Genomic DNA, 13,861 nt, shown 5'->3' with positions numbered 1-13,861 from the left:
TTGGGGAATGGCTTTTGATCTCGTGTGTGTGTGTGTGTGTGTGTGTGTGTGTGCACATACATATATTGCTATACATCTTGGATATCAGACTCTTACCAGAGATATTTGATAACAAAATTTTCCTATCTTACTTTTAAAAGTTACAAGGACGCAAATTAAGTTTGATGCCAGGAAAAACTTCTTAACAAATAAAGCTGTACCAAAGTGAAATGGCTTGCCTGGAGATGTTGCAGGGTCTTCAAAAAGAGGTTGGACAACCACTAGTCAAACATGTTACAATGGGGATTTCTTCAAGTATACGTTGGACTAGATGGAGGTTTCTTCCAACTCTCAAATTCTGTGATTCTCTAATGTAACAACCTAAGTGATCTTCCTTACTCCATCTTGGCCTCATCCAATCCATCCATCACAATACTACCAATTTAAATTTCACAATGTAATATTCTATCATCTCATTCCATTATTAAAAAATGTTAAGTGCCTTCTCACTGCCTACCAAATAAAATATGAATTCCTTATCCTGGCATTCAAAGCACTCTATAATTTGGCTCCAATATTCTATTCTAATATACTACTCACTTTCCTCTACTATTAAACACAAACTGGGCTTCTTACCATCCTCATTCTCCCATCTTCTCACCTTAAGTTCTCCCATCTTTGTTGCCCCCACCCCCATGCCCAGAATGGAGTTGCTCCAGATTTCTATCTAGAATACCATTATCTCTCCAACTCTAAATTCATTCCTTCAAGGTCTAACTCAGGTGCCACTTCTTTCATGGAGCTCTCCCTGTTCTCCTGAGGTGAGACCTTACACAATGCTCTAATTTCTCAGAAGACTGTACCTCTCCTTTGCATCTATAATATTCTGCTTTGTATCACAGTTGTTTGTGTACAAGTCTTAATCCTACTATTAGATTACAATCTCTATGATGACAAGACTTGTGCCTTAGGATGTGGAAAAATTGAGACACTAATTCATTGTTGGTAGAATTGTAAAATGATCTAACCATTCTGGAGAGTAATCTGGAACTATGCCTAAAGAGTTATTAGATGACCTATATCCTTTTACTCAGTAATATCATTACTTGGTCTGTTTCCAAAGATGATCAGGAAAAAAGGAAAAGAACCTATATGTTCTAAAATATTTATAGCAGCTCTCTCTGTAGTGGCAAAGAACTGGAAATTACAGGAATGTCCATCAGTTAGGGAATGGCAGAACAAGTTGTGGTATATGATTGTGACAGAATACTATTGTGCTATAAGAAAGGATGAGCTCAATGATTTTAGAAAAACATGGAAAGATTTGCATGAAATAATGAAGAACAAAATGAGCAGGACCAAGAAAACATTGTATGCAATAACAGCAATATTATTTTAATGGCTTTGAGCAAATAACTTATTTTGTCTATTATAAATACCCAAATTAACTACAAAAGGCATAAGAAAGATGCTATCTGCATCCAGAGAAAAGAAAGGATAAATAGATGTATAGAATAACTTCACATACATACATACACCCACACACACCCACACCCACACCCACACACACACACACACACACACACACACACACACACACACACACACACACCCACCCACCAATTAGCCATCTGTAGGGCTGGGGGGTAGGGAGAAGGGAAGAAAAAAAGGAAAAAAAGTAGTTTACATGTTAATTGTTATAAATTTGTAAGGAATAGCAAGTTGTGCATAGAAGATTTATAGTTTCATGTAAAATCATCTTTTTTGTTGAATGCGTGTTTTATTCCATAATTAAAAATAAAATTTCTTAAAATTTTGTAGATTTGAAATTACTTGAACCTAAGACCAATTCTCAAGTCCAAAAATAGAGACTACTTATTTTTATATGTTTTTCATTATAATTTTAAGTCCAATTCGTAGCCATATTGTCAGACAATGATGATTTTATCAATAGTTTCAACACCTGTGTGACTTGGCATCTGAAATACCTTGATAAAGGTTTTTGGTGTACAAAGTTGTAGGTACACAGGGTTGGCCCTAGACAAAATTATGGAGGTGGCAAAAACACTGGCACTCCTTGACCTTTTTATATGTTCCCTTACCTCATTCATGATTTCTTATTTCTTCTTCCCAAAGAAGAAGCCATTTTAGGTTACTAAGGAAGCTCTGTGGTATAGTTCTAATTCCCACATCATATTCCAGTCTAGAAGATAAATTTAATTTATCCCAACCACCTTGGATATAAGAAAACCTGCAGAGTCTTTTCCCTTCCCTACTGTGCTCTATTGCCCTACCCTCCAGCAATAATAAGTGGGGTTGCTGAAACAACAAATGATATTTTTTAAAAAACCCAAATCATCTGGGGAGCGGGAGAAGAGGTAGTCACAATACAAGCATATTGGTAAATTGCTTCCTCATCTCACTCATATTCTTTAAGACACCAAAAATTGATTTGATGTTGATAATACTTATCTGGGGGCAGCTAGATGGCACCATGGACAGTGCAAGGCTGGAATCAGGTCATCTTCCTGACTTCAAATTTGGCCTCCCTCAGACACTTACTAGCTGTGTGACCCTGGGCAAGTCACTGAACCCTGTTTGCCTCAGTTTCCTCATCTGTAAAATGAGCTAGAGAAGAAAATGGCAAACCATTCCAGCATCTTTGCCAAGAAAACCCCAAATGGAGTCAAAGTGTTAGACATAACTGAAAAATGACTGAACAACAACAATAAAATATTTACGTGAATTTAATTCAACCACTAATCAGTACCCATTGTATACAAGGAGGGGGCCATCTCCAGTCACCCTATCTACACCTTGCCACTGGACCCAAATGACTCTGCAGGAGAAAGTGAGGCTGATGACCTTGCATAGCCCTCACTCACTCAAATCTAGTTCACTTAGAAGTCAACAACAAAGGACAAACAACAACAACCGTACTAAAGGTATCCCCAGACATTTCTAAGGATATGAAGATGTGTGAGCCAATTCCTGTTGTCAAGGAATTTATAACCTAGTATGAGTGTCAAAGTCATCTGACTGAGACTGCTGGTGGCCGATTTTCAGAAGATCCTAAGCCCAAAGGAATATACATAATTGTATATGTATAGTTACACAAATCAGTATATGGAACTATAATCTAATCTCATAGAATCAAAGCTCCTTGAGCATAGAAGAGATTGTTTCATTCTCTGTAATTGTATCCTCAGCTCCAAATAACCAGTGATAAGAGAAATGTAAATCAAAACAACCCTGATGTTTCATCTTTAATTACATTAATACACTGTTGTTGGAGCTATGAAATGATATAAACATTTTGGAAGTATGTAAATAAAGTGACTAAAATGTCTATACCCTTTGAACCAGAGATACCATTACTGGACTTATACCTCAAGGAAGCCACTGACAAGAAAAAAGTCCCCATATACTCCAAAATAATTATAGCAATATTTTTTGTGACAGGACTTTTGTGATTCCGTAAGAATTGGAAACAAAGCAAATACCCATCAATTGGAGAATGGCTAAACAAACTGTGGTACTAATGGGATACTTCTGTGCTATAAGAAATTATATGTGACAGAGAAATATGAAAAGATCTATATGAACTGAATGTAGAGAAGTAAACAGAGCCAAGAAAACAATATACACAGGAATTACAACAATGTAAGTGGAAAGAACAATAACATGCCAAAAATAAAAAAAGTAAATACAACAAAATTATAAAGGCAAGGCAGAACACCCCTTTGTGGTGGTCCACAGGTATTACACATTGAACATGTTTTCAGGCTTTTTCAATGTATCAATCAGTTGCACTGACTTTTCCCCCCTCGAACCTCCCCACCCCCATTACTATTTGTTATATGGGGTTCTCAAAGAGATGGAAGAGGAAGGAGAGGAACAGTTGGGATAACTATGGTGATATGAGAAAAAGAAACCTCCCCCCCCAAAAAAAATTGTTAAAAATTATATTCCCTAACACAGTGGCTAATATATAGCAGGCACTTAATAAATGCTTGTTGACTGCTGATTGATTGACAAATCTAGGGTTAAAAGGGACCTCAGTGGACATCTAGTCCAACTGCTTCATTTTACAAATGAGGAAACTGAAGCCCAGGGAATTTAAGTCCCTTGACCAAGGTCACAGTGTCAGAGGACAGAATTAAATCCAGGTCCTCCGACTCCAGAGCCAGTTTTCTTCCCAGGGTACCACTGAAACTTTTAACTTTACAAGCAAATATATTTCAGCTACATCATGGGTTAAATGAGTTTTACTGGGTTAATCTGAGACACTAACCACTATTAACAACATTGTTTCTGAAAGAAAATGTTTACTGTGTTGAAACAACCAACCAAATGATTTAGATTGGAGACTGTTACTCTGAATGTTATTTTTTTAAAAATGAGGACTTCGGGTTGCAACAATGATGAATCAATGAAAAGCAGTTATTAAGCCAAGCACTGTGCTCACCAAAAGCATGATACAGCAGGAAAAAACCCTGGTATAGGAATCGGAAGACCTAGGTTCTAGTCCTGCCTTTGCTACTAACTAGCAAAGTTAGTATAGTCTTGGGAAAATTATGTAACATTGTAGGCCAGTTTCTTCATCTGTAGTAATACTTCATCTGTACTAACACTAGGCAATCTCTACAACCCCTTCCCATTCTGAAACCCTATGATTCAATACTCAGCAGAAAGAAATAGTAAAAGGAATAATAACTGTGTGTGTATGAACACACAGGGAGGGAGAGGTAGAAAAATAATGAACAAAATCCTTAAGGACAGGAAAAATAACCAAGCTCAAAAAATATATTAATAGAGAAAGAACTACCTATCAAATTGTTGCTATTAAAATTTCTAAAGAAACAAATGAAATTTCTTACATAGTTGTCAGGGCATTACAAATTAAAGTCACTTTGAAAAAAGCTAATGAGAGGTGTGGGAGAAGAGGAAAAATCTTAAACAGAATCTTAAGAATGTAATTAGAAAGTAGCTTCAACAACTAGATGGATATTTTAAATGCTCATTTTTGAAAAACTTAACTGGTTAAGAGAAACTGTGTGGTTTACAATCTATACATGTAATTTGCTGTGGAAAAATACCACACTTTGTCTTTGGAATTCCCAATTGTGTGGTTCCTCAAGAGTAAAAAAAAAAATGCAGCTAAATTACAAAATGTGAGGTGAATTCCTTTAACCTTAAGCTGAGAGGAAACTATTATTATCTCCTGCTTTAATAAGCATGTCACTAAGGGAAAGTCTCCTACTTTCACTAAACATGAATAATTATCTAATAAAAAGTAAAGAGAATAACTATATTCTTAAGGAATGGATGACAAAACAATAAAATCTCATTCTCTTTCACTACCCTTCAAAAGTATTATTGCTATTTATATCCCAGAAATTCCTAACAGCAAGAACTCACAAGGGACCAATAAGGTAAGAAGTCTGATGAGGGAAAACGGATGAGGACAATTAGAGGATTCAAATGTTATGATGTTATGTTATGAAGCTGATATTCTGATTCCAGACCCCAAATGCCACAATTATAACAATGTAGGAAATTTTAAAACTAACAAAAAATAAGCTCATATGCAGTGGTTATAGAAGCATTCACATTCTTTCTATATTCACTTTTAAATGTATATAAAACCCTATACTATTCAAGTGTAACAGCTGGTTTCTCAGACACTGCCACAAAAATTTTATTTTCCCCAGAAAAAAATTACTATATTAGGATCTAGAGGGGAAATGAACTTCAGAAGTCACCTACTTCAATCCCCTCCCTTTCTACCGATACGGGAACTGGGCCCCAGGAAGGATGTGACCTCCCTAAGGTCTGTTAGATCATAATCTTCTAAGGCAAGATTTGATCCCTGCTCTTCTGAATCCGGAGCCTGTACTCTTTCCACTGTACCACACTACCTGCTATAGAATAAGCAGGTATGAATGAGTTGGAATTTCTACAATTGGGGAGAATAGCCACATGAATGAGATTATGGATCTGGTGGAGATTATTCCTTATGTTATAGTTAATACGGAATTTTTCTCATAGTAACATTGTAAGGTAGTTAATACAAGCATTACTATTCCCATTGTACAGAGAAGGAAACTGAGGCTTAGAGAAATTAAATTCTCATCACAGATAAAAGGACAGAAACAGGATTCTAACCCAGGTCTTTTGACTCCAATTTTCTTCACACTATAACATACTACAATCTAGAGTTTAATTTTTTGCTGTTGAGCATTCAAATAATTTTCTCCATTAAAACAAACCTAGAAGCCAGTATCAAAATGGAAACTACAACAATTGAGAAAGATTTAATATTTTGGGATTTTTCTCCTAAAACAGACATGATGATTACAGCTACATAAACAATAACAGCAACCACAAAATCTAAGAAAAACTGATGCAAAGTCATGGAAAAAAAACTAGGATGATTTTCTTAAAATGTGTGTGTATGTATATTTTAAAACTTTATAAATAAAAACTATAAATAATGTTGGTTTATTCAAATTCTTGTTTGGATATTTGAATATTTTTGATGATTATTAATTTTTTTGTAAATGTTTTTAGAATATTCTGCACTGAAAGCCTCTTATCTAACATAGGATTGCTCATTCTTAAGTTTAGAAGTACTCCAACAGTGATGTCATTTTAAAAAAAAACAACTCAACAACAGTAGCTTTTTTTATAATCTATAGAGAACAGATCCAGTGAGAATACTAGCTAGAACAAATACCAAAATCTTATAAATTATGTTCCAACAAAAATAGAAACACTTAGTTAAGATCTTATTTTTCACAAAAGACATAATAATTAAAATGTGTTATCTCTGAAACTAAGATTTGACACAGGTCTACTTTTGAAAATCGATTACTTAATCATGTTGCTTGCCTTCTCAATAAATGAAAAATGGCTGGAGAGAGGGAGACAATTTGGAACTCATTAAAAAAATTTTAAATGAATGTTAAAAATTAACTAATTTTTAAAAAAAAGAAAAGAAAATCTATTACCAGTAAGCAGATTGAAAAGCCTTGGCTTGAGCTAATCAGTTAAAGTCAAGGATGAAGTTAGAGGTAAAGTGCAGACTTCTTATTGTTCTCTTTGTTTCAGTGCAAATTACAGAGCAGTTAAACCAGATGAAATTAAACAATAAGCTTTCAATTCTGAAAATACTGCTGACTTTTCCTGTTCCTCTAACCTAAAGCTGTATATCCTAATGAAACCAAAAAAGCAAGTCAACAATTTCACTACTGAAATATAATTATCAATTCTCTTAAGATTTTGAAACAGCAAGCAGTACAACACACACACACACAGGTATGTGTGTATCCAAAACACTGATGACTAAAATGTCACAGTGCCTCAATTATTCTTAATTCTGTAACACCCTTGTCTTCCATTTCTCTTCATTTAAGAAATGCAAGGTTTTCAAGCCCTATAACAAAGAACAAGTGTTCTGTAGCAAACAAAACTTTAAGAGGCAAAAACCACTTCTGTTAACTAATCATATTGCTCACATTTAAGTAGCATTTTATGAACACAAAATGTTTACATTCACTAACTTGATTATCAACAGATAGGCAAACTGAGGCTCAAAAAAAACCCCAAAGCAGTAATATACTCAAAGTTTCTATTTAACACATGAACCCAGGTCACCTGACCAAATCTAATGTTCTTTCTACTGTACAACACCGTCTTTCATTATTCCTTATGAAATCTTGTAATAATCAATTAGAGTAGTTCTGATAATAATTTCCAGGTTTTAAGAGGCAGCTAGGTGGGGCAAAGCATAGAGCAATTGGCCTTGAAGTCAGGAGGACCTGAGTTCAAATCTGGTCTCAGACCAGACACTTGACATTAATTAGGTGTGTGACCCTGGGCAAGTCACACCCCATTGCCTAGCCAAAAATTTTTTTTAAAAAATCCCAGGTTTTGGCTTCAGGGAACAAAAAGAAAGGCATAGAGGGTCTCTAACATTAAAATTATCTCCACACTTTTGTGGAAATTTTACATTCAGGCAATGATGTTAAATTAACATATCTTATGTCTTTTAAGGCTTTAAGTAGTTGGCCCTGTGTTTTGTTATTCTAATACTATAAATTTACAATGGTTTTAAAATATTTTTATTGCCTCTTAAAAACACCACAGAATGCTTTGAAACAAAACGGGATTAAGACAACAGAAAAGTTATGAAATTAACAAAAGATTTAAATAACAATTTATCTTTTATCTTTAAAAAAGTGACAATACATTCACCCTACATATCACTTTATAACAATTTATGAATCAATTTGTCTTTTAACCACTCCAAACTACACATACTATTCTGGTTAAGTATAAAATGACTATTATGTTTGTGGGATTTAAACATATATAATAATATCTTGTAATCAAGCTCAATAAACTTGATCCACAAAAATTTACTAATTTTTACATGCCTTCCCTATGTGAATCTGTTTTGAAGTAAATAAAAGAAACAAGCCAAATTGATGCTGACCCCTGACAGAGAACTACCTAGTACATTTTGTTGAGTTGGATTTTTCTTTATATATGTACATACTTAGAACAGGACTAATTAAGGTCCAGTTCTAAAACTAATTAGGGATGTGACTATCAATTTCCTCATTTATAAAACAGAGGGACATGCTTTGTAAATTGTAAGGCATTATAAAAAAATGTGAGCTACTATTAGTTTGTATTTCTATATTAAAGATGTTTAGATGCACTACTTATATAATAAAACAAGAGCACCTTCAGATTGTGTAATGATGCCCTTTGTACAGACCATTAGTCTGTGTAAGGGCAGCTAGCAGCATTAGCTGTATTAGGTGTTGTGGCTAAGCACTGGGTCAAATCTGGCCTCAAACACTTACTAACTGTACTGACCCTGGGCAAATCTTAACCCTGCTAATCTCAGCTTCCTCATCTATACAATGAGCTGGAGAAGGAAATGGCAAACCATTACAGTTATCTCTGTCAAGAAAACCCCAAATGGTGTCACAAAGAGTCAGAAAACTGAAAAATGACTCAACAACAGTCTGCTTAAAACAGACAAAATGAGACATTTTGTGGACATTTTACTAACAAAGTTATTTTCTAAAATTTAAAATTTACTTACAAATGTGAAAGTACTTTAAAGGTAATGTGCTATAAAGATTAATTATAGTTCACATCATCAAAACAGCTTGACATAATTAAAATTTACATTATAAAGTGTCATGTCTGATTACATACAACTTTAAAAGTTTTTGCAGAAACAAGACCAATGCAGAGAAGATTAGAAGAAAAATAATTAGAATTTTTTTTGCAGCAACTTTCCCTGAAAAAGGTCTCATTATCAAGATACATAAGGAACTGATTCAAACTTATAAGTGTAAGAGCCATTCCCCAGCATATAGAGTCAAGGCACTTCAAGGAAAGAAATCCAAGCTGTCAATAGCCATATTAAAAAAATACTCCAAATTGCTAATAATTAGAGAAACATAAATTAGAACAACTCTGAGGTTTCATCTTATACCCATCAATTTGGCAAAGCTGACAAAAAAGCAAAATGACAAATATTAGAGGGGTTGCAGGGAAAATAGGCACATTAATGGGGGGATCTTGGAACTGGTCCAGCCATTCAGATAAGCACTCCGTAACAATGCACAAAAAGTTACTAAATTGTATGTATTCTTTGACCCAACAATACCATTACTAAAAACTACCCCAAGAGATTAATGAAAGAAGAGGACAAAAATGTATAAAAATGTCTATTATGGCAGCTCTTTTTGTAGTGGCAAAGAACTGGAAACCAAGGGGGTGTCCAGCAATTGGTTACTGGCTGAACAAATTGTCATATATGGATGTGATGGAATACTATTATGCCATAAGAAATGATGAAAAAGAGAAATCTGGGAAGACTTGTATGAACTAATGCAGAGTGAAGTGAGCAGAACCAGGAAAACAATTACCCAATAACAACACTATAAAGACAAACCACTTGGAAAGACTTAAGAATTCTGATCAAGGAAGTGACCAACAATTCCAGGGGACCAAGGAGAAAGCATGCTATTTACCACCTGGTGAAGAGGTGATGGACCCAAAAGTGCCAAATGGGGTACACAATTTTTGAACAGGGCCAAAGCAACGTTGGTTTTTTTGTTTTTGTCTTATTTGACTATGTATGTTTGTTACAAAGGTTTCATTTTGCTTTGGTGTTGTTTTTTCCCCCCAATGGGGAGAATAAGTGGATAGGGAGAGAAAATTTGACTTTTTTTATGAAATTAATTAAATTTTTAAAAATCATCAGAGCTAATCGGCTACTTCAGTTTGGTCAGCAAATTTTAATGAGTAGCTACTATATATAAAGCACTGTGCTAAGGCTACAAGGGTACAAACAACCGGGAGAGATGAAGGGGCAAATCAGTAAAGGCATCTTATAGGAGATGGCATGTGAGGTGAGTCTTAAATGAAACTAAGAATTCTAAGAAGCTGAAGGTTAAGAAAGAATTAATTTCAGTCATTGGAGACACCCTGTGGAAAGGCACAAAGGTGAGAGATGAAATATTAAATTCAGATTACACCAAGAAAGTTAGCTTGGCTGTAACAGAGAGGAAAGGTGGAATTATGGGAGACAATGATTATGAGGTAAAAGTCAAGCAAAAACTTACTACCTACCTACACAACATTACTTTGCTTTCCTATATATTAAAATATCAAAATAAAAGAGGGGAAAAAGATATATCTTTTAGAATTTAAATACACTTAAAAAGCTTCCTACTAACCATCATTTCAATATATATGGCAATTTTGCATCACTCCTAAGAAAAGCTACTCTTCAGCTAGGGGCTTTTGGTTTTAAAAAAAAGTGCTTTCCTAACAGGAAATATAAGCCCAAAAGAATTTCTGAACAATTTTAATGAACACAAAGGTAATGCCAAATTTAAGCCTGAACATAACAGAAGCTACGAATCCAATACAGTTAAGAAATCTAGTTCTAACAAGATTATTACAGAAATATTTCAAAAGGGCAGAGCCACTGAGGTTCCCTGAGCTCCTGCTTTCTATTAACTCATCTCTCAAAGCCCGGGCAGGTGAGGCAGGATACCCACCTTGGTGGTCTCGGTCCAGTTACGAGTGGACTGGCGTCTGCATCAGGAAAAGCACCTCCGCCATTGGTATTAATTGGCGTCCCCGGATTCGGCCGAAGAGGGAAGACTCAGGGCTGTCGAAGCCATGAAGACGGCTCCCTTTCCTCCTCCTCCTCCTCCTCCTCCTCCTCACACCTCTAGAGGGGCTCCTCCCTCCAGGACGGGGCCGGGGCACCTCGAGGAGGCCAGCGTGGGGGGGAGCCTGCGCGCCGGCTGCTGGGGTGGCTGCGGCCCCCGCCGTCCCTGCCCTGGGGATAAACAAACCATTCAGTCTCCCGGGGTGTCCCCCCCACGTCCTCGCGCCCCGGGGACACCAGCATCGCTTCCGAGGGGCCAGTAACGACAATAACGGCAATACCTGCAAGAGTAACCCAACCTGGGGGGATGGGGAGGCTAACAGGCAGCCGGGGGCGGAGGGGCCGGGGCTGGGGGGGGGGGCGGGAAGGGGAGGCGCCCGCCCGGGCCCCAGCAGCGCGGGCCCTGTCCCCGCGCCTCCCGCGCCTCCCTCGGGGGTCCGGGCTCGGCCACGCCGGGAGAGCGAGCTCCTCCCCGCGCTGCCGCTTCCCCCCCCCACCCCCCGTGAGTGTGGGCCCGAACCGAAGGCGGCAGCCGCCGCGGGGCCCTGTCCAAGAACGGGCCTGCCCCGGCCCGCGGCTGCTCAGTCCGCCCGCCCGCCCGCTCGGTCCGTCCGTCTCCGCGGCGGAGACAGACTCCCAGGGTGAAACCCGCGACGGGTGGAGGGGGGAAGGGAAGAGGGTGGGGAACAGCAGGAGGGAAGGAGGGGAGGCATCGCCTGTCCCCCTTCACTCCTCCATTCCCGGAAAGCCCGTGAGGCTGTGAAAGAGGTCGGAAGGAAGATAGATTAATTTCCCCAGAGCAAAAACAGCAGCCTTGACCGGTGTTTACCTTCCCCCTGGTCCAGCGCCAGCGCCGCCATCTTTCTTTCTAACGCCGGGCACCGCGCGTGCGTCACTTCCGCCGCCGCCGCCGCCACCGCCACCACCTGTGGGCCAGAAGCACTAACCTGACCAGGCTCAGGAGTAACCGGACCCTGAGCAGATGGGACTGGGCTGGCGCCGGCCAACGTATCATACCGTCATCAAGTCCCCGCCTGCGATTCCCCCATATCCTCTTTGCTCCTATCCTTCTGGGCCTTTGTAAAAGGCCGTCGTAATTAATGACCCGTTATCAAATAAATAAGGTCGGGTCGCCCCCATCCCCCACCCCCAGCCCAGATCCCTGGGGAATCCCGGGATGTCGGACTGGAGCCAGTGACCCTTTCCAAGGGGCACTGTTGCTTTCACTGCTTGCTGAGCCCCGTCTGGGTAGAGTCCTTAGGGGCCTCTACGTTGGCTTTAAAACTAACAAACGTTTGTTTTCGTTGGGATGCTACCACGATCTACGTGTTTGCACCGGACCCTTGGCTCCTGTGCAAGTGGGCAAAGGGGTTTGTCTTTCCACACTGGGTAGCCCCCTACGGGTACCGAAGAGACAAGCGGCTGTTCGGGTTATAGGAACAAGTATAAAATCCCTTTTAGCAACATGCACGGGAGTGTGAGAGAAAGGCAGAAGGAGAAAGGGGGAGGTGGTGGGTGGATGGGCGCAGTCTTGTGTTTCAAAAGTGATTACACCTGCATTAAATGACATCATTTTTATAAGGCAACTTGCATTGAAATATTGCATCACATTTCCACTCGGCTTAGTGCACAACAATTACGTGTTCAGCATTGTACATCTCCCAGTGGTGGATAATTTATAGAAAATGGCACATATGCACCATTAAGAGAAATCATTTGAGCAATCTAAAAACACTATTCATTTCTATCTGCGCCAAAAGAAAATGGCAGAAAATTTCAGAATATATTGAGTAGGCAAGTCACAATCAATATTTATTTACATATCAACACCCAGATTCTAATTAAAGCTGTTAAAAAGTGTCGATTTTTCTTTGCCTCCGTTTTTTTCTCAGAAATATAAAACTGCAATATGCATCTATTTTATGAATCTAATATTAGTTTTCTTCTAGAAAAATGAAGGAAAGGACAGGAAGAAAATATTTGGAGGTCAGTGTTCATACTACAAAAGTACATTAAGAGATTCGTTATTATTAAACATAAAGGATAAATGCCATGGATTTGGGTTTTTCACTTCTCAGATAAGCTTAGAATATAAGCAAACATCCAGGTAAAATGAAATCATATGAACAATTTTAAAAGACCCTAATATTACTTTTCCCTAGGAAGATTGCAAACAACAGTTAATTTTCAGCAGACCAAAAGAATATACACATAACATACATTTTGCAGAAACAGACCACATAAAATAAAAATAAATAATGAAGGGTTAGCCATACCACACTGAAAAAAAAGCACCCAGTTTGAAGGCATGAGGAAGAAACTACCTCAAAACCTTAGTATTTAGTCTAATACCTTCATTTTAGAAATAAGGAAATAGCTCTACTTTGTGTTTTCATTTGTTACTGGAAGTTTTCTGGTTAACACTTCGGTGTTAGGTGTTGTGGACAGAACATTGGGCCTGGAATCACGGAGAAGTGGATTCAAATCTGGCCCCAGACACTTACTAGGTATGTGACTCTGGACAAGTCATTTAACCATGTTTGTCCCCATTTCCTCATCTGTAAAATGAGTTGGAGAAGGAAATGGCAAACCACTCCAGCATCTTTGCCAAGAAAATCCCAGATGGGGTCACAGAGAGTCAAATATGACTGGAAAAGACTGAACAACAAA

General features: G+C 38.2%; 1 protein-coding gene across 2 annotated transcripts in view; it reads right to left on the bottom strand.

Annotated features, from left to right (window-relative positions):
• The window catches only part of KLHL15 (kelch like family member 15), a 61,445-nt gene extending 49,315 nt beyond the window's left edge, over positions 1-12,130 (bottom strand). Inside the window, exons 1-2 of one of the 2 annotated variants that reach the window (XM_020989877.2) lie at positions 12,021-12,130; positions 11,076-11,362 (exon numbers count right to left, since the gene is read on the bottom strand). The gene's annotated coding sequence lies outside the window, so the exon portion shown is untranslated. Of the gene's footprint in view, positions 1-11,075; positions 11,363-11,472; positions 11,526-12,020 lie in introns of those variants that run through there. The other variant, XM_078146623.1, reaches the window with a different exon arrangement.
• Positions 12,131-13,861: the final 1,731 nt, after the last annotated feature.

Source organism: Phascolarctos cinereus, unplaced genomic scaffold (genome assembly GCF_003287225.1).
Source record: "Phascolarctos cinereus isolate Bilbo 61053 unplaced genomic scaffold, phaCin_HiC Scaffold_726;HRSCAF=1367, whole genome shotgun sequence".
NCBI lineage: Eukaryota > Metazoa > Chordata > Mammalia > Diprotodontia > Phascolarctidae > Phascolarctos > Phascolarctos cinereus.
The sequence above is the reverse complement of the archived record's forward strand: the minus strand, read 5'-3'. Positions and strand labels throughout refer to the sequence as shown.